This window comes from Pongo pygmaeus, chromosome 6, assembly GCF_028885625.2.
Source record: "Pongo pygmaeus isolate AG05252 chromosome 6, NHGRI_mPonPyg2-v2.0_pri, whole genome shotgun sequence".
NCBI classification, from domain to species: Eukaryota; Metazoa; Chordata; class Mammalia; order Primates; family Hominidae; genus Pongo; species Pongo pygmaeus.
In genome coordinates, this window is record NC_072379.2 from 122480176 (window position 1) to 122500713 (window position 20538).

Below are 20538 nucleotides of genomic sequence, written 5' to 3' on the forward strand. Positions count from 1 at the left end.
GTAAACTCTCTATAAATAGTCTCAAAAATACCATGAAGAGTTGTTCTGATTTCTTTTCTCTCTATTATCTGCCCAACTGTAGCCTGAGGGCTTAATAGATAATTGCAGTCAAAATGAAAGTTAAAAATTAACTTAGAACAAGTTTGCAACATGCCTGGTACCTTGGGATTTGCAAATCTATAACTCCTTCTGCTCCTGGGAGTTGAGTTAATTATGACCAATCACACTAATTCAATTATTCACTAGGTCTTTATTAGAAACAAATCTATTATGCTATAGAATGCATTGTGGATTTGGCTTAAGACTCCCAGCTTGTCATTATTCAATATTATGAAATTCCTATTTAGACACTTAGTTTAAGTGAGAACATAAAGCATATAATAAAACTGCAGGTTTCTCTTGCCATTGTTTAGGTCCCTAGGTTTTCAATTTAATTCTCATTTATTGAATGGCCACATTGTCCAAAGCCTGTTACACCTCCTGTCCTCAAAAAGGTTACAATAAATCCTGATGTAACAAAGGTACATAAATAATTACTATGTAAGGCAAACAAAATAAATATGATAGGGAAATAAAGGAGGAAAAGAGATTGGCAGGATTAGAATAATTCATGGAGATGGAGAAGGACAGTCTAAATTGGGTCTTAAAGGAGCAGATGGATTTCTACTGAAGGAAACAGGGGAGTGGCAAGAAAGGGCATTTGAAAGGACAAGATGAACAAGAACCCAGCGAAAGAATGTGTCTTGCCTGTTCGGAGAGCAAATAGGAGTTATGCTAAGGTGGCAGGTGAAGTCCTCATGTGCATGGCAGGCCTTTATTTTACTGCTTTTTAAATTTTTGGTTTTGCTTGTTGAGTTTTTGGTTTGAGTTGCTTGAGTCAGTGAGTGAAGCAGTCATCACAATCAAACTTGCTAGACACAGGAGAAGCTTTGAGCTTGCCTCTGCTGTCAGCCACTTGAGCAAAAACTGCTCAGGGTAGTTATGTGGCCTTAGGCAATTTTACTTAACCCCCTAAGCCTTACTTCTTCCTTGAAAAATGGTCACAATAATATGACACCTACTTTGCAAGAATGCCATGAGGTTAAATGAGATAATGCATATGAAAAACCAGAACTGCATCATATGGCACCTTTGTGCAGTTTGGAAAATTTTGATCAGCTCTCCAAGTGAATGCAACCCTTCTCTAGGGCACCCATGTGGGTGAGTGGAGATTAAGATGGATTCCAGTCTTCCCATTCCCTCACCCAAGCAACCTTGTGCAGTATACAACCTGCACAACTGTACCTGGAAGCCCTGAGATAAGGGCTTAGAGAAATGCTTAGGTATAACAAAATCTAAATAAATATAGCCATCATTATAATTATTATACCGCCAACCACTAAAAAAAATGCAGTGTTGAAGCTTGGTCAGAGACCATTCGGTTAAGTCTATTATGAAAAGAGACCAATATTAGCAATGCACAGAAGTCTCAGAAAAGAGTTCAAAATACAGAACTGGAAACCAAACCAACAGGCATCCATTCCTGTGTGACTCTCCTTCCACTAGATGGTGCTGGCTTTCTTCAGCTTGTTGCAGTGGAACTGTCTTCCACCTAAAAAAGGCTTCTATTTACCAATAATTCAGGTAGTATCTGTGTCACACCAACCTCCTTCAGCTCTTCGCAGAGGAGGAGGTATTTCTCTGAGAGCATGAATGTTGCTCCGGGCATGAACACCATTCAGAGGACGTGATACTTACTAGATAGTAGAAGGGTATGGGAGATCTGTAAGCCACTAAGGAGAAACTCCATTAAATTCCTAACACTTTGAATTCAAAACCAGTCTATGATCAATAATTAATTTATCAAATAACAGCATCATTTTACTATTTGCCCTTCTTGGGCATTGTTAGAGTGTAGGAGTGAAAACAAAACATCATCATTCAAGTGTGCACTTATTAAAAAAAAAAAAAGGTACTCTCCAGATACCTAGACTCCATGCCAGAGAAACGGGATCCCATCTAACTTAAGTCCTAAGGGCACATTTTTGTTATTTCTACCTTCATCTTTTTTGATGTGTCATGTTCTAAAGACCTTGTGAGCTTTGCTACATATTAGGTTTCTGAAAAGTCTTTTGGTTAAACTGATATACATCAAATTTTGAGGAGAATTTGCTACTTAAGGAATGATTTGCTCAGAGCAAGAACACCACTCAGAGGAAATGATTCTTACTAGATAGTAGAATTGTAAAATTCTACTGGAAGTAGGTTGTAAAATGAAAATTTTCTTTTATCACTGTTTAAGTCCAGCTATGAATATATCACATATGTTTGTATATTTTCTCCCTTTTTGTCACTCCCAAGACTGTCAAGTTTTGAGGAAAAGACATGAAACTTCAAGAGTACTTTTCAAAAGACTTCTGCAAACCATTTAAAACTATACAAATGAACTTTTTAGGTAAAGCAAATGGATTACCTAGCAATCTCTAAAGAGCTTTTTACCTGCACCAGCCATGAATTCTGGGGCAGAAATTGTGTACTGTTGCTCCATTTCCATTTGTGAATAGAGAACATCTTTTATTAATTTAGATGAAAATCTCCATCTATGTTGTAATGGTAAAATATCTGCAAAACAAGGAAAGGGAGGAGAAATTGCTGAAACTGATCATGATCTTTTCCTACCTAAAATGCTCCTATGGCTTCTTCTTGTCTCCTGCAGGTGTTCTCAGGCCCAGACCACTTTGAGGGACAGGTTCAACCCACAGTATGTGAAGGTAACGTCCCTGTGGAAGGAAGAATGTGTGACAATGGGAGATGGGGAGGGGGGGTTGTATTACAATATCCAAAGGCAGTGAGTGCTGCAGAATGTTAAGACTCCACAGATGGCCTTTAGAGATTCTGACGAATAACACCACTACCCTAGTGCACCCCAAAGAGAAAGCCTTTTCTCATTGCCACTGTCCTGGAGGAAGAAATAAAATAAAGCCCCAAATTCTTTACTCCAGTATATAGTTCAGTATATACGTATATCCTACATATTCTAACTCTTACCTAAAGCTCCTGCTCATTGTCTGTAGGTTCCTCAGTGCATTCTGTGACCAGCAAGAGTAAATGATCAGCATTCCCCCCAGATATGCCATTTTCCCTCAGATCTATGTGTATTTTCCCTGCCTGGAATGCCTCTCCCTTTATACATTATCTCAAAAACTCCTCCTTATCTTTCAAGTCTCAGCTCAAGCCTTTATATCATCTAAGGCATACTCTTGGTGCCCTCCTAGAAGCTAAGCATCACCTTCTTTTGATCATCTATTCATCCCCTCCACTGACTGAGAGTAAGAACTGCCTTCTTGAACATTATCATTGTACCAGACACATAGTAGCTAATAAATACATACGTGGCAAATAAATGAATGCAGTATTATTCAAAGAGGAATATATCTCATTTAGGATGCTCAGAAATGATAACTTAGTACCATGAAAGAAACTAGTGTAAATCTTGTTTTAAAAATTAATCTACTAGCCTCTATTTTAAAATTTAATTTTTATAGCAGGCAAAGAGATGGCAAGTATCACAAACAAATATTTTAGTGGAATTTGAATCTTTAAAATTATAGAATGTTCAGATGAGAGAACATAAAATGATAACATTGTAGACCTAGGTGCAGTGGCTCACTCCTGTAATACAAGTTACTTGGGAGCTGAGGCAAGAGGATTGCTTGAGGCCAGGAGTTCAAGATCAGCTGGGGCAATTATAGCAACACTGTCTCTAAAAAAGATAAATAAATAAATAGATAAATAAATAAAAGACAGCATTGTAGATTCTAAAATTGAACAGGAAATCAGAGCTATTTTCGGGCCTAATTTCAACATATATCATATGAGGAGATATCATGGGAAGTGGGAACTAAGGGGAAACTGGAATTGATATCCATGAAGTGTAGCAAATTTCTAAACTCCTCCAAAAGTCTTCTCTGACAGTGGGTAATACACTCTACCTCAATCACTTGCTCATCTAGTGTTTGATGATTCTCTGAGAAAATGCAATAAAATGAGTTTTAAATTCTACTTCAATTTCTGTTATATGACATTCTCTTTATTCTAAAGTAGTTACTAGTATAAACTTTTAAAAAGCTGATTTTGATAAATCAATAACCCTTAGTCATAAACTAAGTCAAACAAAATGAGCGAAGAAAGATTTTTTCAGAGAGAAGGCACAGGAAAAGGAGTAACATTCCTAGACTTAGGAAATTGTATATGGGTCTTCTGATCCTTAAGCATAAGAACACTGCCTCTTTTCCTCATAACATCTTCATAATATACTGAGAAGCAACGTAGAGGGGGGACAAGATGGAAAACCAGGAAAGGAAGTCCAGCCAGTTAGTGAGATGATTCCACAATGAAAAACCAAACCTAAAGTTTGCCAAATCCAATGGTCAGTTCTCTGTCCTCATCCTACTTGACTTAGCAGCAGAATTTGATACAGTCGATCACTCCTTTCGGCTGTAAATATTTTTCTTCCCTTGGCTTGCATTCTGTCTCATAGCTCTGGTTAGCCCCGGAGTTCATCCCTTAAACATCTCTATTTTTATATCTGCATGTACTGCTTTGGTGAGCTCTTCTAGCCACACGGTTTTAAGTATCACTAATTTATCTCTTCAGCTCAGACTTTTCTTCTAAACTTGGACCATATTAACCTGCCTACTTAACCTTTCTTGTTAGACTTTGATAGGTATCTCAAATTTTACATGATCCAAACTGAGTTCCAGGAGGATCACTTAAGCCCAGGTAATCAAGGCTGCAGTGAGCTATGATCGTGCCACTGCACTCAGCCTGTGTGACACAGAAAGGCCTTGTCAAAAAAAAAAACAAAGTAAGAGAAAAAGAAAGAAGTTTTAGTGTCCTGATGCACAGAAATTAGAGTATCTGAGGGAGGGGGCTAGGCATCAGTGTTTGCTAAAGCTCCCCAGGTGATTCCAATGCAAGTCAAACCTAAGAACAACTGCTCTATAGAAGTCACACTTAGAGTTTACATACTAACATCTTGTTCTAAATGTTTCTTAGCGGAATCTATCTTTTCCCCCCGTAACAGATTAGTATAATATTTCTTATAAGGTTTTCAACCACTCAACATGACAGCATTTTGTACAGAAAGCAAGAAAATCAACCTAAAATCTTTAAAACAAATAGGAATTCTAAAAGGCAGCTGAATAAAAATAAATATACAAAGACTGTTAGTTTTTGATGTGCCAGAATAACCAGGAGAAACAATTCTATTCACAAAGAAATAAAAATCACAAGCTATTGAGGAATAAATATGTCAGGAATATTCAAGGCTTCAGTAAAACTATGAAACTTTACATTAGTTCAAAAGAAAAGTTTTGAATAAATTAAGACATATTTTCCTGGGTGAGAGTCAATATTTTAAATACGTAAAAATATTGAACATATTTGTCAAAATATGTTCATTCTTCCCAAAGGAATCTTTTCTTAGTGCACTTACAGTCACAATTCCATTTTGACTAGATGATTCTAAGAGTCACCTGAAAGAAACAATGAGTGAAATCAAAATATTTTTAAAAGAAAAATTATGAGGAAAGATCTTCCCTCCCAAATAAAAATAATGTGAAACCAGTAAAGGAAAAGACCAATATATGTATGTGTTATCATTTCCATGACTCTGTTATTCAGTTGTAAAATATAATTATCTGAACAAAGAATTCAAATAATCTGGCATTTGAATTTTGTACCAATCCCCCTCTTAGAAATCAATTTTTAAATTTCTGAAAATTGAAAAATTTGTTGTTTCTTAAAAATAAACTGTTTAACTGTTAAATTGTTAAAGAAACAAGCAAATTTATCCAAGCAGAAGAGAAAACTTCCTCCCCCTATTCCCTAAACCTCAATTTAGGGCACACTAGGATAAAGTCCTCAAACTGACATATTACACGTAGGAATACATATGTAATATTGCTAGATTAACATCAGCACCCTCTGACCTGGATTTCTTACTTATGTTTATGCTTTACATTTTTCCAGCTTTATTGAGGTATAATTAATTAATAAAACATGTATATACATAATGCTGCAATGTGATTTTTTGATATATTTACACATTGTGAAATGATTACCACAACCAAGCTAATTAACATATCCATCACCTTACATAGTTACTGATTGTGTGTGTGTGTGTGTGTGTGTGTGGGTGTATGTGTGGTGAGAACAATTAAGCAAACTCTCTTAGCAAACTTTAAGTATACTATAAATTATCATTAATTATAGTTACCATGCTGTACGTTAGATCTCTAAAACTTATTCATCTTATAACTGAAACTCTGCTTCTACAATGAATTCAATGTTTTTAGATTCCACATATAAGAGATATCATGCAGTATTTGTTTTTCTGTTACTAGCTTATTTCACCTACTATAAGGTCCTCCAGTTTCATTCATGTTGTCACGAATACCAGAATTTCTTTTTTCTTAAGGTTGAGTAATCTTCCATGATAAATATATATTACGTTTTCTTTATCCATTCATCCACTTATGGACACTTAGGTTAATTCCGTCTCTTGCCTATTCTGAATAATGCTGCAATGAATATGGAAGTGCAAATATGTCTTTGAGATACTGATTTCAATTCCTTTAGGTATATACTAACAGGTGGGGTTGCTAGATCATATAGTAGATTTATTTTAAATTTTTTGAGGAAATACCAAACTGTTTTCCATAATGGCTGTACCAATTTACTTTCCTACCAAGAGTGTACAAGACTTTTCATTTCTCCACTTCATCATCCACACTTGTTATCTTTTGACTTTTTGACAACAGCCTTCCTAACAGGTGTGAAGTGATGTCTCTTTGTGGTTTTCATTTGCATTTCCCTAAGGATTAATGATGTTGAGGACATTTTCACTCCTGTTGGACACTTGTATATCTTCTTTAGAAAAATGTCTATTCAGATCCTTTGCCTGTTTTTTAATTAGGTTATTTGTTTTTTCTACATTGAGTTGTATACGTTCCTTATATATTTTGGATGTATGTTTTGTAAATATTTTCTCCCTTGGTTGCATTTTCTTTCGTTGATTGTTTCCTTTGCCGTGCAGAAACTTTTTTAATTTGATTTGGTTGCGCTTGTTTATTTTTGCTTTTATTGCCTGTCCTTTTGGTGTCATATCCAAAAAATTATTGCCAGATAAGGGTTAATTTCATTCTTTTATATGTGGATATCCAGTTTTCCCAACATGATTTATTGAAAAGACTATCATTTCCTTATTGTGTATTTTTCTGTGCCTTTGTCAAAGATCGGTTGATTATACCTTTATGGGTTTATTTCTAGGCTCTGTGCTCTCTTTTGATGTGTCTGTTTTTATGCAAGTACTGTATTGTTTTGTTTACTATATCTTTGTCTTTGTATTATAATTTGAAATCTTTGTATTATAATTTGAATCGCATTATACTTTGATGCTTTCAGCTTTGGTCTTTCTCAAGATTGATTTAGCCAATCAATCTTTTTTGGCTTTTTTGGTTCCATACAAATTTCAATATATTCCCCCCATTTCTGTGAAAAACATCATTGGAATTTTGGTAAGACTTGGATTGAATCTGTAGATCACTTTGTAGTGTGAACATTTTAACAATGTTAATTCTTCCAAATTTCATTTATTTGTGTCTTCTTTCAATGTCTTTCATCATTGTTTTATGTTTTTCAGTGTACTCACCTTTCACCTCCTTGGTTAAATTTACTCCCAAGTATTTTATTTTTGTAGCTATTGTATATGGGACTTTATTAAAATTTATTTTTCTCATACTTTATTTTTTGTGTATAGAAATACTGCTAATTTTTGTAGGTTAATTTTGTATCCTGCAACTTTACTGTATTTGTTTATTAGTTCTAATAGTTCTTTGGTGAAGTCTTTGAGGTTTTTTTTTTTTATACATGGTATTATGTCATCTGCAGAGACAATTTAACTTCTTCCTTTTCTATTTGGATGCCTTTTATTTCTTTCTCTTTCCTAATTGCTCTGGCTAGAACCTCCAGTACTATATTGAATAGAAGTGGTGAGAGAAGACTTCCTTGTCTTGTTCCAGTTCTTAAAGAAAAGCTTTCAGCTTTTCACCTGTATGTTCACTGTAAGCTTGCCAAATATGACCTTTATTGTGTTGAGGTACATTCTTTCTATACCTAATTAGCTGAGAGTTTTTAATATCAAAACAGATGTTGATATTTGTCAAATATTTTTTCTGCATCAGTTGAGATGATCATGATTTTTATCCTCTATTCTGTTAATGTGGCGTATCATATTTATTGATTTACTTATGTTAAATTATCCTTGCATCCCAGAGATAAATGCCACTTGAGCATGGTACGTAATCCTTTTAATGCACTGCTGAATTTGGTTTACTAGTATTTTGTTGAAGTTTTTGCATCTATGTTCATCAGGGATATTGCCATGTAATTTTCTTTCTTTTGGTGTCCTTGTCTCGCTTTGGTATCAGGATAATGCTGGCCTTGTAAAATGAGTTTGGGAGTATTCCCTCCTCTTCAACTTTTTGCAAGAGTTTGAGCAGAATTGGTATTAATGCTTTAAGTGTTTGAAAAAATTCAAAAGTGAAGCCACTAGGTTTGGGTTTCTCTTTGTAGGGAGATTTTTGATTACTGATTTAATTTCCTTTCTCATTTTGGTCTATTCAGATTTTCTGTTTCTTCATAGTTCAGTCTTGGTAGGTTGTAGGTTTCTAGCATTTGTCTATTCCTTCTAGGTTATACAGTTTGTTAGTGTTTAATTGTTCATAGTAGTTTCTTATAATCTTTTGTATTTCTGTATTTTTATATCTGTGATTTTATTCATTTCATTTGAATCTTCTCTCTTTTTTTCTTAGTTAGGCCAGCTAAAGTTTTGTTAATGTTATCTTTTCAAAAAGCCAACTTTTGATCTTTTCTATTGTTTGTCTTATCTCTATTTCATTTAGTTTTGTTCTGATTTTCATTTCTTTCTTTCTTCCTTTCTTTCGTTTTTCTACTAACTTTGGGGTTATTTTGTTTTTCTTTTTCTAGTTGTTTGAGGCATGAAGTTAGGCTATTTATTTAGGATTTTTTTTTTCTTAACATAGGTGTTTACTGCTATGCTCTTCCCTTTTAGAATTGCTTTTGCTACATCTTGCAAGTTTGGGTATGTTGTATGTCCATTTTTGTTTATCTCAAGAGTTTTTAAATTTCCCTGTTGATTTCTTTTTTGACCCACTGGTTTTTCATGAGTGTGTTTAATCTTCACATATTTTTTAATTTTCGAATTTTTTTTTTCTATTATTGGTTTCTTGTTCCATACCATTGTGGTTGGAAAAGATAATTGATATAAATTCAATCTAATTAAATTTCTTAAGATTTCTTTAGGGCCTAACATGATCTATCCTGGAGAATGTTCTATGTCCATTGATAATATGTATTCTTCTATGTAATGTTCTGCATATGTCTGTTAGGTTCATTTAGTCTAAAGTTCAATATTTCCTTGCTGGTTTTTGTGTGTAAATAATCTTTTCATTGTTGAAAGTAGAGTATTGAAGTCCCCTACTATTATTGTCTATTTCTCCCTTCAGAACTCTTAATATTTGCTTTCTATGTTTAGGCGCTCTGATGTTGGGTGCACATATAATTACAATTGTTATTTTCTCTTGATAAATTTAACCACTTCATCATTATATAATGACCTTCATCTCTTTTTTATTATTATTATTATTATACTTTAAGTTCTAGGGTATATATGCCCAATGTGGAGGTTTGTTACATAGGTATACATGTGTCATGGTGGTGTGCTGCATGCATCAACTCGCCATTTACATTAGGTATTTCTCCTAACGCTATCCCTCCCCTAGCCCCCCACCTCTCAACAGCCCCTGGCATGTGTTCCCTTCTCTGTGTCACTGTGTCCCTGTGTTCTCATTGTTCAACTCTCACTTATGAGTGAGAGCATGCAGTGTTCGGTTTTATGTCCTTGTGATATTTTGCTGAGAATGGTGGTTTCCAGCTTTATCCATGTCCCTGCAAAAGACATGAACTCATACTTTTTATGGCTGCATAGTATTGCATGGTGTATATGTGCCACATTTTCTTTATCCAGTCTAATATTGATGGACATTTGGGTTGATTCCAAGTCTTTGCTTTGGGGAGAGGACCACAATAAACATATGTGTGCATGTGTCTTTATAGTAGCATGATTTATAATCATTTGGGTATATATCCAGTAATGGGATCGCCAAGTCAAATGGTATTTCTAGTTCTAGATCCTTGAGGAATCACCACACTGTCTTCCACAATGGTTGAACTAATTTACACTCCCACCAATAGTGTAATAGCATTCCTATTTCTCCACATCCTCTCCAGCATCTGTTGTTTCCTGACTTTTTAATGACTGTCATTCTAACTGGCGTGAGATGGTATCTCATTGTGGTTTTGATTTGCATTTCTCTGATGACGAGTGATGATGAGCATTTTTTCATATGTCTGTTGGCTGCATAAATGTCTTCTTTTGAGAAGTGTCTGTTCATATCCTTTGCCCACTTTTTGATGGGGTTGTTTGTTTTTTTTCTTGTAAATTTGTTTAAGTTCTGTGTAGATTCTGGATATTTACCGTTTGCCAGATGGATAGGTTGCAAAAATTTTCTCCCATTCTGTAGGTTGCCTGTTCACTCTGATGATAGTTTCTTTTGCTGTGCAGAAGCTCTTTAGTTTAATTAGATCCCATTTGTCTATTTTGGCTTTTGTTGCCATTGCTTTTTGTGTTTTAGTCATGAAGTTTTGCCCACGCCTATGTGCTGAATGGTATTGCCTATGTTTTCTTCTAGGGCTTTTATGGTTTTAGGTCTTACATTTAAGTCTTTAACCCATCTTGAGTTAATTTTTGTGTAAGGAGTAAGGAAGGGATCCAGTTTCAGCTTTCTACATATGGCTAGCCAGTTTTCCCAGCACCATTTATTAAATAGGGAATCCTTTCCCCATTTCTTGTTTTTGTCAGGTTTGTCAAAGATCAGATGGTTATAGATGTGTGGTGTTGTTTCTGAGGCCTCTGTTCTGTTCCATTGGTCTATATCTCTGTTTTGGTACCAGTACCATGCTGTTTTGGTTACTGTAGGCTTGTAGTATAGTTCAGTGTCAGGTAGCGTGATGCCTCCAGCTTTGTTCTTTTGGCTTAGGATTGTCTTGGCTATGCGGGCTCCTTTTTGGTTCCATATGAACTTTAAAGTAGTTTTTTCCAATTCTGTGAACAAAGTCAGTGGTAGCTTGATGGGGGGGAGGGCATTGAATCTATAAATTACCTTGGGCAGTATGGCCATTTTCATGATACTGATTCTTCCTATCCATGAGCATGGAATGTTCTTCCATTTGTTTATGTCCTCTTTTATTTTGTTGAGCAGTGGTTTGTAGTTCTCCTTGAAGAGGTCCTTTACATCCCCTGTAAGTTGGATTCCTAGGTATTTTATTCTCTTTGTAGTAACTGTGAATGGGAGTTCACTCATGATTTGGTTCTCCGTTTGTGTGTTCTTGGTGTATAGTAATGCTTGTGATTTTTGTACATTGATTTTGTATCCTGAGACTTTGCTGAAGTTGCTTATCAGCTTAAGGAGATTTTGGGCTGAGACGATGGGATTTTCTAAATATACAATCATGTCATCTGCAAATAGAGACAATTTGACTTCCTCTTTTTCTGATTGAATACGCTATATTTCTTTCTCTTGCCTGATTGCCCTGGCCAGAACTTCCAACACTATGTTGAATAGGAGTGGTGAGAGAGGTCATCCTTGTCTTGTGCCGGTTTTCAAAGGGAATGCTTCCAGTTTTTGCCCATTTAGTAAGATATTGGCTGTGGGTTTGTCATAAATAGCTCTTATTATTTTGAGACACATTCCATCAATATCTAGTTTATTGAGAGTTTTAACATGAAAGGCTGTTGAAGTTTGTCGAAGGCCTTTTCTGGATGTATTGAGATAATCATGTGGTTTCTGTTGTTGGTTCTGTTTATGTGATGGATTACAGTTATTGATTTGCGTATAATGAACCAGACTTGCATCCCAGGGATGAAGCCAACTTGATCGTGGTGGATATGTTTTTGACGTGCTGCTGGATTCGGTTTGCCAGTATTTTACTGAGGATTTTTGCATCGATGTTCATGAGGGATATTAGCCTAAAATTATCTTTTTATATTGTGTCTCTGCCAGGCTTTGGTATCAGGATGATGCTGACCTCATAAAACGAGTTAGGGAAGATTACCTCTTTTTCTATTGATTGGAATAGTTTCAGAAGGAATGGTACCAGTTTTTCTTTGTACCTCTGGTAGAATTTGGCTGTGAATCCCTCTGGTCCCCGACTTTTTTTTGTTGGTAAGCTGTTAATTAATGCCTCAATTTCAGGACCTGTTATTGGTCTATTCAGAGATTCAACTTTTTCCTGGTTTAGTTTTGGGAGGGTGTATGTGTCCAGGAATTTATCCATTTCTTCTAGATATTCTAGTTTATTTGCATAGAGGTGTTTATAGTATTCTGATAGTAGTTTGTATTTCTGTGGGATTGGTGGTGATATCCCCTTTATCGTTTTTTATTGCATCTATTTGATTCTTCTCTCTTTTCTTCTTTATTAATCTTGCTAGCTGTCTATCAATTTTGTTGATCTTTTCAAAAAACCACCTCTTGGATTCATTGATCTTTTGTGTCTCTGTCTCATTCAGTTCTGCTCTGATCTTAGTTATTTCTTGTCTTCTGCTAGCTTTTGAATTTGTTTCTCTTGCTTTCTCTAGTTCTTTTAATTGTGATGGTAGGGTGATGATTTTAGATCTTTCCTGCTTTCTCTTGTGGGCATTTAGTGCTATAAATTTCCCTCTACACACTGCTTTAAATGTATCCCAGAGATTCTGGTACGTTGTGTCTTTGTTCTCATTGTTTTCAAAGAACATCTTCATTTCTGCCTTCATTTTGTTATTTACCCAGTAGTCACTCAGGAGCAGGTTGTTCAGTTTCCATGTAGTTGTGCAGTTTGGAGTGAGTTTCTTAATCCTGAGTTCTAATTTGATTGCACTGTGGTCTGAGAGACAGTTTGTTGTGATTTCTGTTCTTTTACATTTGCTGAGGAGTGTTTTACTTCCAATTACGTGGTCAATTTTAGAATAAGGGCAATGTGGTGCTGAGAAGAATGTATATTCTGTTGATTTGGGGTGAAGAGTTCTGTAGATGTCTATTAGGTCTGCTTGGTCCAGAGCTGAATTCAAGTCCTGGATATCCTTGTTAATTTTCTGTCTCATTGATCTGTCCAATATTGACAGTGGGGTGTTAAAGTCTCCCATTATTATTGTGTGGGAGTCTAAGTCTCTTTGTAGGTCTCTAAGGACTTATTTTATGAACCTTGGTGCTCCTGTATTGGGTGCATATATATTTAGGATAGTTAGCTCTTCTTGTTGAATTGATCCCTTTATCATTATGTAATGGCTTTCTTTGTCTCTTTTGATCTTTGTTGGTTTGAAGTTTGTTTTATCAGAGACCAATATTGCAGCCCCTGCTTTTTTTTACTTTCCATTTGTAGATTTTACTTTTACTTTCCATTGGTAGATCTTACTCCATCCCTTTATTTTGAGCCTATGTGTGTCTTTGCATGTGAGATGGGTCTCCTGAATACAGCACACTGATGGGTCTTGACTCCTTATCCAATTTGCCAGTCTGTGTCTTTTAATTGGGGCATTTAGCCTGTTTACATTTAAGGTTAATATTGTTATGTGTGAGTTTGATCCTGCCATTATGATGTTAGCTGGTTATTTTGCCTGTTAATTGATGCAGTTTCTTCACAGCCTCGATGGTCTTTACAATTTGGCATGTCTTTGCAGTGGCTGGTACTCGTTGTTGCTTTCCATGTTTAGTGCTTCCTTCAGGAGCTCTTGTAAGGCAGGCCTGGTGGTGACAAAATCTCTCAGCATTTGCTTGTCTATAAAGGATTTTATTTCTCCTTCACTTATGAAGCTTAGTTTGGCCGGATATGAAATTCTGGGTTGAAAATTCTTTTCTTTAAGAATGTTGAATACTGGCCCCCACTCTCTTCTGGCTTGTAAGGTTTCTGCCAAGAGATCCACTGTTAGTCTGATGGGCTTCTCTTTGTGGGTAACCCGACCTTTCTCTCTGGCTGCCGTTAACATTTTTTCCTTCATTTCAACCTTGGTGAATCTAAACAGTTATGTGTCTTGGGGTTGCTCTTCTCGAGGAATATCTTTGTGGTGTTCTCTGTATTTCCTGAATTTGAATGTTGGCCTGCCTTGCTAGGTTGGGGAAGTTCTCCTGGATAATATCCTGAAGAGTGTTTTCCAACTTGGTTCAATTCTCCCCGTCACTTTCAGGTACACCAATCAAACGTAGATTTGGTCTTTTCACATAGTCCGGTATTTCTTGGAGGCTTTGTTCATTTCTTTTCACTCTTTTTTCTCTAATCTTGTCTTCTCGCTTTATTTCACTAATTTGACCATCAATCACGATATCCCTTCTTCTATTTGATAGAATCTGCTACTGAAGCTTGTGTATGCTTCACGCAGTTCTGGTACTGTGGTTTTCAGCTCCATCAGGTCATTTAGGCTCTTCTCTACACTGCTTATTCTAGTTTGCCATTCCTGTAACCTTTTTTCAAGGTTTTTAGCTTCCTTGCAATGGGTTAGAATATGCTTCTTTAGCTCAGAGAAGTTTGTTATTACCAACTTCTGAGGCCTACTTCTGTCAACTCGTCAAACTCATTCTCTGTCCAGTTTTGTTCCCTTGCTGGCAAGGAGTTGTGTTCCTTTGAGGAGAAGAGGCATTCTGCTTTTTGGAATTTTCAGCCTTTCTGCTCTGGTTTCTCCCCATCTTTGTGGTTTTATTTACCTTTGGTCTTTGATGTTGGTGACCTACGTATGGGGTTTTGGTGTGGATGTCCTTTTTGTTGATGTTGATGCTATCCCTTTCTGTTTGTTAGTTTTCCTTCTAACAGACAGGCCCCTCAGCTGCAGGTCTGTTGGAGTTTGCTGGAGGTCCACTCCAGACCCTGTTTGCCTGGGTATCACCAGCAGAAGCTGCAGAATAGCAAATATTGCTGCCTGATCCATCCTCTGGAAACTTTGTCCCAGAGGGTCACCTGCCTGTATGAGGAGTCTGTCGGCCCCTACTGGGAGAAGTCTCCCAGTCAGGCTACACGGGGGTCAGGGACCCACTTGAGGAGGCAGTCTGTCCATTATTGGATCTCAAATGCCATGCTGGGAGAACCACTGCTCTCTTCAGAGCTGTCAGGCCGGGACGTTTAAGTCTGCAGAAGCTGTCTGCTGCCTTTTGTTCAGACAGGCCCTGCCCCCAGAGATGGAATCAAGAGAGGCAGTCGGCCTTGCTGAGCTGCGGTGTGCTCCGCCCAGTTGGAGCTTCCCTGCCGCTTTGTTTACATTGTGAGCATAGAACCGCCTACTCAAGCCTCAGCAATTGTGGATGCCCCTCCACCCGCCAAGCTCCAGCATCCCAGGTTGATCTCAGACTGCTGCACCAGCAGCGAGCAAGGCTCCGTGGGCGTGGGACTCACCGAGCCAGGCATGGGAGGTCTAAATGACACTTATCCTAAATGACACTTGCCCTAAATAACACTTATCACTGTTTAAAAATAAGCCAGATTATCAGTCCCTAACTTAAAACCATTCAATTCATGTGTTTGTAATAAAACTCAAGCTTTTATCCATGGCGCACCTCCCATCCCTACCCTCCCTTGATGAGCTTCACTTTCATTTGTTCTCTGGTTGATCCCTTCAACATGGCACATCCTTTTTGCCTCATGACAAAAAGTAAAGATTAAACTTACATTCCATCTCCCTAAAAGTTTGTCCTCTATACGTTTCTGTGTCTGGTTATTCTTTGTGAAAGGTCTCAGCACAGATGTTTTCCCTCTCAGACTATCCTTTCTGAAGGAAGCCTCCCCACTTCAATGACCAATTATCGTCATGCTTATTTTCTTCACAGAGTTTACCACAATTCATTTTCTTACTTATGTAACATTCACCTCACCTACTTAAATACAAACGTTTCAGTGACAGGAACTTGATATAGCTTGCTGGCATACCTAGTGCACAGCATAATACTTGGCATTGTAGATGGTCAATATTTGTTAAATACTGCACTGGTGTGAATCCCACCTTCACCTACTTCTCTGGGTCCTACCATTCTTGACTTTGTAAATGCTCTTTAGCTAGTGAGCCAATTCACTATTATTTCCCACCCAAAGCCCCCTTGAAAGTATTTGTCTACACTGTGGGTGAATGGGCCATATCTTCAAGACTGGAAAATTACCCAGACATTCCAAGCTGCATAAAAACAGCTTAACCAAACTTCAAAACTCCACCTGATTTAATACTTTTTATATTAATGTATACATAAAGGAAATGTAAAATTTTGCTTTATTTGAATGGTAATTACATTTTAAATCTTGAAATCAAGCCATAAATAAGCCAAATATTTAGTAAATACTTTGGGAATATTCAGAATATTTTTTCTCAGTACTTATACTCTTCTACTAAAGATAAATCTAAAACTAGCATAAATCATCACACTTTTTCTAGTTTCCCAAAGGAATTATTAAACTTACCTTTTATATTGAAAAAACATTTGTGGGGAGACAAATCATGAGACCATTAGAAATTGTTTTAACATACACAGAGTGGTGGCTCCAATTTGAAATGTAAAATATAAAGACCTGCATCCACAAGAGGCAAGAGTGAGATCTTTTAATGGTAGACAGGATGGATTTACATTGAAATATTTAGGCCAGGTGCAGTGGTTCATACCTGTGATCCCAACACTTTGAGAGGTGGGCAGATTGCTTGAACTCAGGAGTTTGAAACCAGCCTGGACAACATGGTCAAATCCCATCTCTACAAAAGAAATACAAAAAAAAATTAGCCAGGTGTGGTGCTGCATGCCTGTGGTCCCAGCTGCTCGGGAGGCTGATGTGAGACAATTACTTGAGCCTGGGAGGCGGAGGTTGCTGTGAACCAAGATCGTACCAGTGCACTCCAGCCTAAGTGACAGAGGGAGACCCTGTCTCAAAATAATAATAATAATAATAAGGAAAAAATAAAGAAAGAGAAAAAGAAAAGTTTGAATTTAGTATGGTAAGTTTTCTTTGTTAAATTCATATAATTTCTTGTATAGTATGTACTGTTAAAATGCTCTTTTTACAATCAAATATTAATTAAATGTCATTATGCATTAGCAACTTCAATAAGAAATTGAAACAAAACACAAATGCACATGAAAAGATCAATTATTTTCAGAGAGAATAGAGTACAATACTGAATTTTCAATAATTCAAAATTTACTTTGGTTGCCAATATAGAGCTTTATTTTAAGTCCTGATTATAATTAGGCTTGGTTTATATTAAATAAGGTCTAAGAATAGTGACAATCTCTTTGCCTTAGCACTATTGAGATATGTAAGAAGTCAGAATTATAAGAGACTGGAAGAAAAAGGAAGTTTCTTAAACGATAATCCCCCTTACACATGGTTTTGCTTGTTACCCTAATCAAAAAATATTAAATGAAAAATCCTAGCAATAAACAATTCATAAATTTAAATTGCATGCCCTTCTGAGTAGTGTGATGAAATTTTGGGTCACCCTGCTCTGTTCTACTTGGAACATAAATCACCCCTTTGTTCAGCATATTCACTCTGCATATGTCACCAGCCTATCTGAACATTTAGTGGTTTTCCTGATTGTCAGATCAATCATGATGGTATCACAGTGTTTGTGTTCAAGGAACCTTTATTTTATTTAATGATGGCTGCAAGAATATTGATACCGGTATGTTGTTATAATTGTTCTTCATTATTAGTATTGTTGTTAATTGCTTACTGTGTTTTATTTATAAATTAAATGTTATCATAAGTATCCATGTATAGGAAAAAAAACCAGCATACATAGAGTTCTGTATTATTTGTGTTTCCAGGCACTCAGCACTGTGGGTCTTAGAGCATATCCTCCCCTGGCCAGGTGTGGTGGCTCACTCCTGTAATCCCAGCACTTTGGGAGGCCAAGGCGGGCAGATCACTTGAGGTCACGAGTTCAAGACCAGCTTGGCCAACATGGTGAAACCCCGTATCTACTAAAAATACAAAAATTAGCGAGATGTGGTGGCACACACCTGTAATCCTAGCTACGCGGGAGGCTGAGGCAGGAGAATTGCTTGTACACAGGAGGCAGAGGTTGCAGTGAGCTGAGATCGCACCACTGCACTCCAGCCTGGGCAATAGAGCCAAAAAAAAAAAAAAAATCTGAAAAAAAACCATCTGAAAAAAAAAATCCTTCACAGATGTGGGGAAACTACTCTAGGTTGATGATCCATTAATGTAAAACCATTTTCTCTTTTCAAAGTTCGTGTGTGTGTGTGTGTGTGTGTGTGTCTTTGTTCTCTGACCTTCTCCTCCACAGCCTTCTTAGGTCTCATCTCTCTACTTGTTTGTCTCTACACAATGGTAAGCTTTTGGGACTAGAACCACATGTCCCACCCATCTTGACACACCCAGAAGTGCCTAGCATCACCTCATGCATATACTAAAATGTGTGTCTGTATATATAGAATAGAAAACCAAATGTGATGGTTTCCCTCATGTCCATTTTATGTCCCTGGAAGTATAATATACTTTTATATCTAGACTATAAGTCCTGTATCTGTATAGGGATTATTAGTTTTTCAAAGAACTTTCATAATTATGCTCTTATTTTCATAACAATGTATGAAATAACAAGAGCAGTGTTATTACACAGTAGGAAACTGAAGTATAAACCTTTAGATATCTCTAGATGATTTGTCTTAATTCACAAAAACTGACAGAACTTAGACTAAAACACATATTCTCTCCTTTTAATCCAAGTTTGTTTCTCTTAGATACACTTGAAATGCCTTTCACAATAGTGAAAATTAAGTACTTTGTTCTCAAAAGGAAAAACGAAAAAAAAAAGATCAACCAGCTTTTAAAAAATTTATTATGACTCAACCTTAATTGACTTAAACTTTGGTTAAACAGAAATAACTGCAAACCCATTTGAACAAGTCATCAGTGTTCAACAAAATATTCAACACATATTTGATGAGTGCCAAAAACTTTACTAGACAAAGTGATAAATATAACTGAAATCCCATACAGGATCTTTCCCACTGTTTGTTTGTCATTAATTTAGTATAACTACCTATAGTGCTACCTTACTAAAAAATACTATTTCCGTCACTTGCCTTTGCTTGGCTGCATGGCAACTAGATGACCAGAGTAATGTCAACAATGTGGATTCTTCCAGGGACCTGTGACATCAGCGCTGTTGGAGGAGTTCAGTGCTAATAGATTTGGCTCATGGTTTCAGTTATTTGATTTTCAGTCTGGAAAAACAGCGTACAGCATAGCAAAAATAAACAATTACCAAGGTTCTGGGAAGCATACTAGAAATAAAGGATTTATTTTATGTTTTTATATTTTTTTCTACTGTTTTATGCCTAACCAAAATAAAATGTGCATTTCTTAAATCACTGACCCCAAAGCCAAAATAATGGTCAAGTACAAAAAAGGAAGAAGGAGAAAAAGGAGAAAGCCTGAAATATACCAAAGTAAAAATGAATCCAAGTGAGATATACATGGGTATTGCTTACTGAACAACAAAATAATAGGATAACTTAAAAACAACAACAAAAAAGAAAAGAATACAAAAAAAACACACAAAACAAACAAAAAATAATAGGATAACTTAAAGTAGGACTCTCCAAGGTGTTTGAACAACACCATTTTTTGTAGAAGGCAAAGATAAAGCTCCAGTTCTGATAAAGCCTCATAAAGAATGGGCTGGATCAGAAAGGACTCAATAAGTGGCTTTGTAGAGGGTAGATGGGCTTGTATGACTAATCATAGCAAGAGCTCTTTTTTAAAATCCAGGCCTGCAAGTGCCACGCTCTTTTTCAGGAAGACAGAATACCTGTGGGCAAAGTGAGGCTGTAGCAGTGGCAGGTGCCTAAAATATGAAGGCCAAGCTGCCACATTGCTCCCCGGAAATTCACAAACAATGCTACCTAAATTTCTTATTCCCAAAATAGAAATAGGTGGGTCCAAGGACAGTTCTTCTAACACCGTGCTTCAACTATTTTAACCTAAGACTCTTCATATCAGTTGCTATAATTATCATCTTGAAACAGGACATGCATTTCTTGCTATATATAGATAGAAGGAATGCGTATTTGGATGTCAGTGTCATTTTGTGTACCTTCCTTGGAACAACAGTAGTATTCAACTAGTCCTTCACTGTTAAATCTGACCCCTCCCTGAAACTCATTCTCACCGGACAAAACTAGAGGCACTGTTTGAAAAGCTAGGACTCATTTTGTTTCCCCTTTGAGAAAACCCACAGGAAAAGCCAGCTTTCATAGAGGCAAATGTGGAGGTGATTTCTAGCGTTATGAATAGATCATTCTTTCAAATATATGAGTTACTCAAAGTATGTCTTATTGTGTGTGCATAGATGACTAACTACTTGAGGAATAGGCCTTATTAAAA

The 20538-nt window shown here is 36.5% G+C and overlaps 1 protein-coding gene across 9 annotated transcripts in view; it reads left to right on the top strand.

Moving 5' to 3' along the window:
- ASB15 (ankyrin repeat and SOCS box containing 15) overlaps window positions 1–20538 on the top strand; it is a 72234-nt gene that overhangs the window by 12677 nt on the left and 39019 nt on the right. For 7 of the 9 annotated variants that reach the window (XM_054496721.1, XM_054496718.1, XM_054496717.1 and 4 more), the window contains exon 2: window positions 2696–2750. The gene's annotated coding sequence lies outside the window, so the exon portion shown is untranslated. Of the gene's footprint in view, window positions 1–2695; window positions 2751–17676; window positions 17807–20538 lie in introns of those variants that run through there. The other 2 variants (XM_054496719.1, XM_054496724.1) reach the window with 2 other exon arrangements.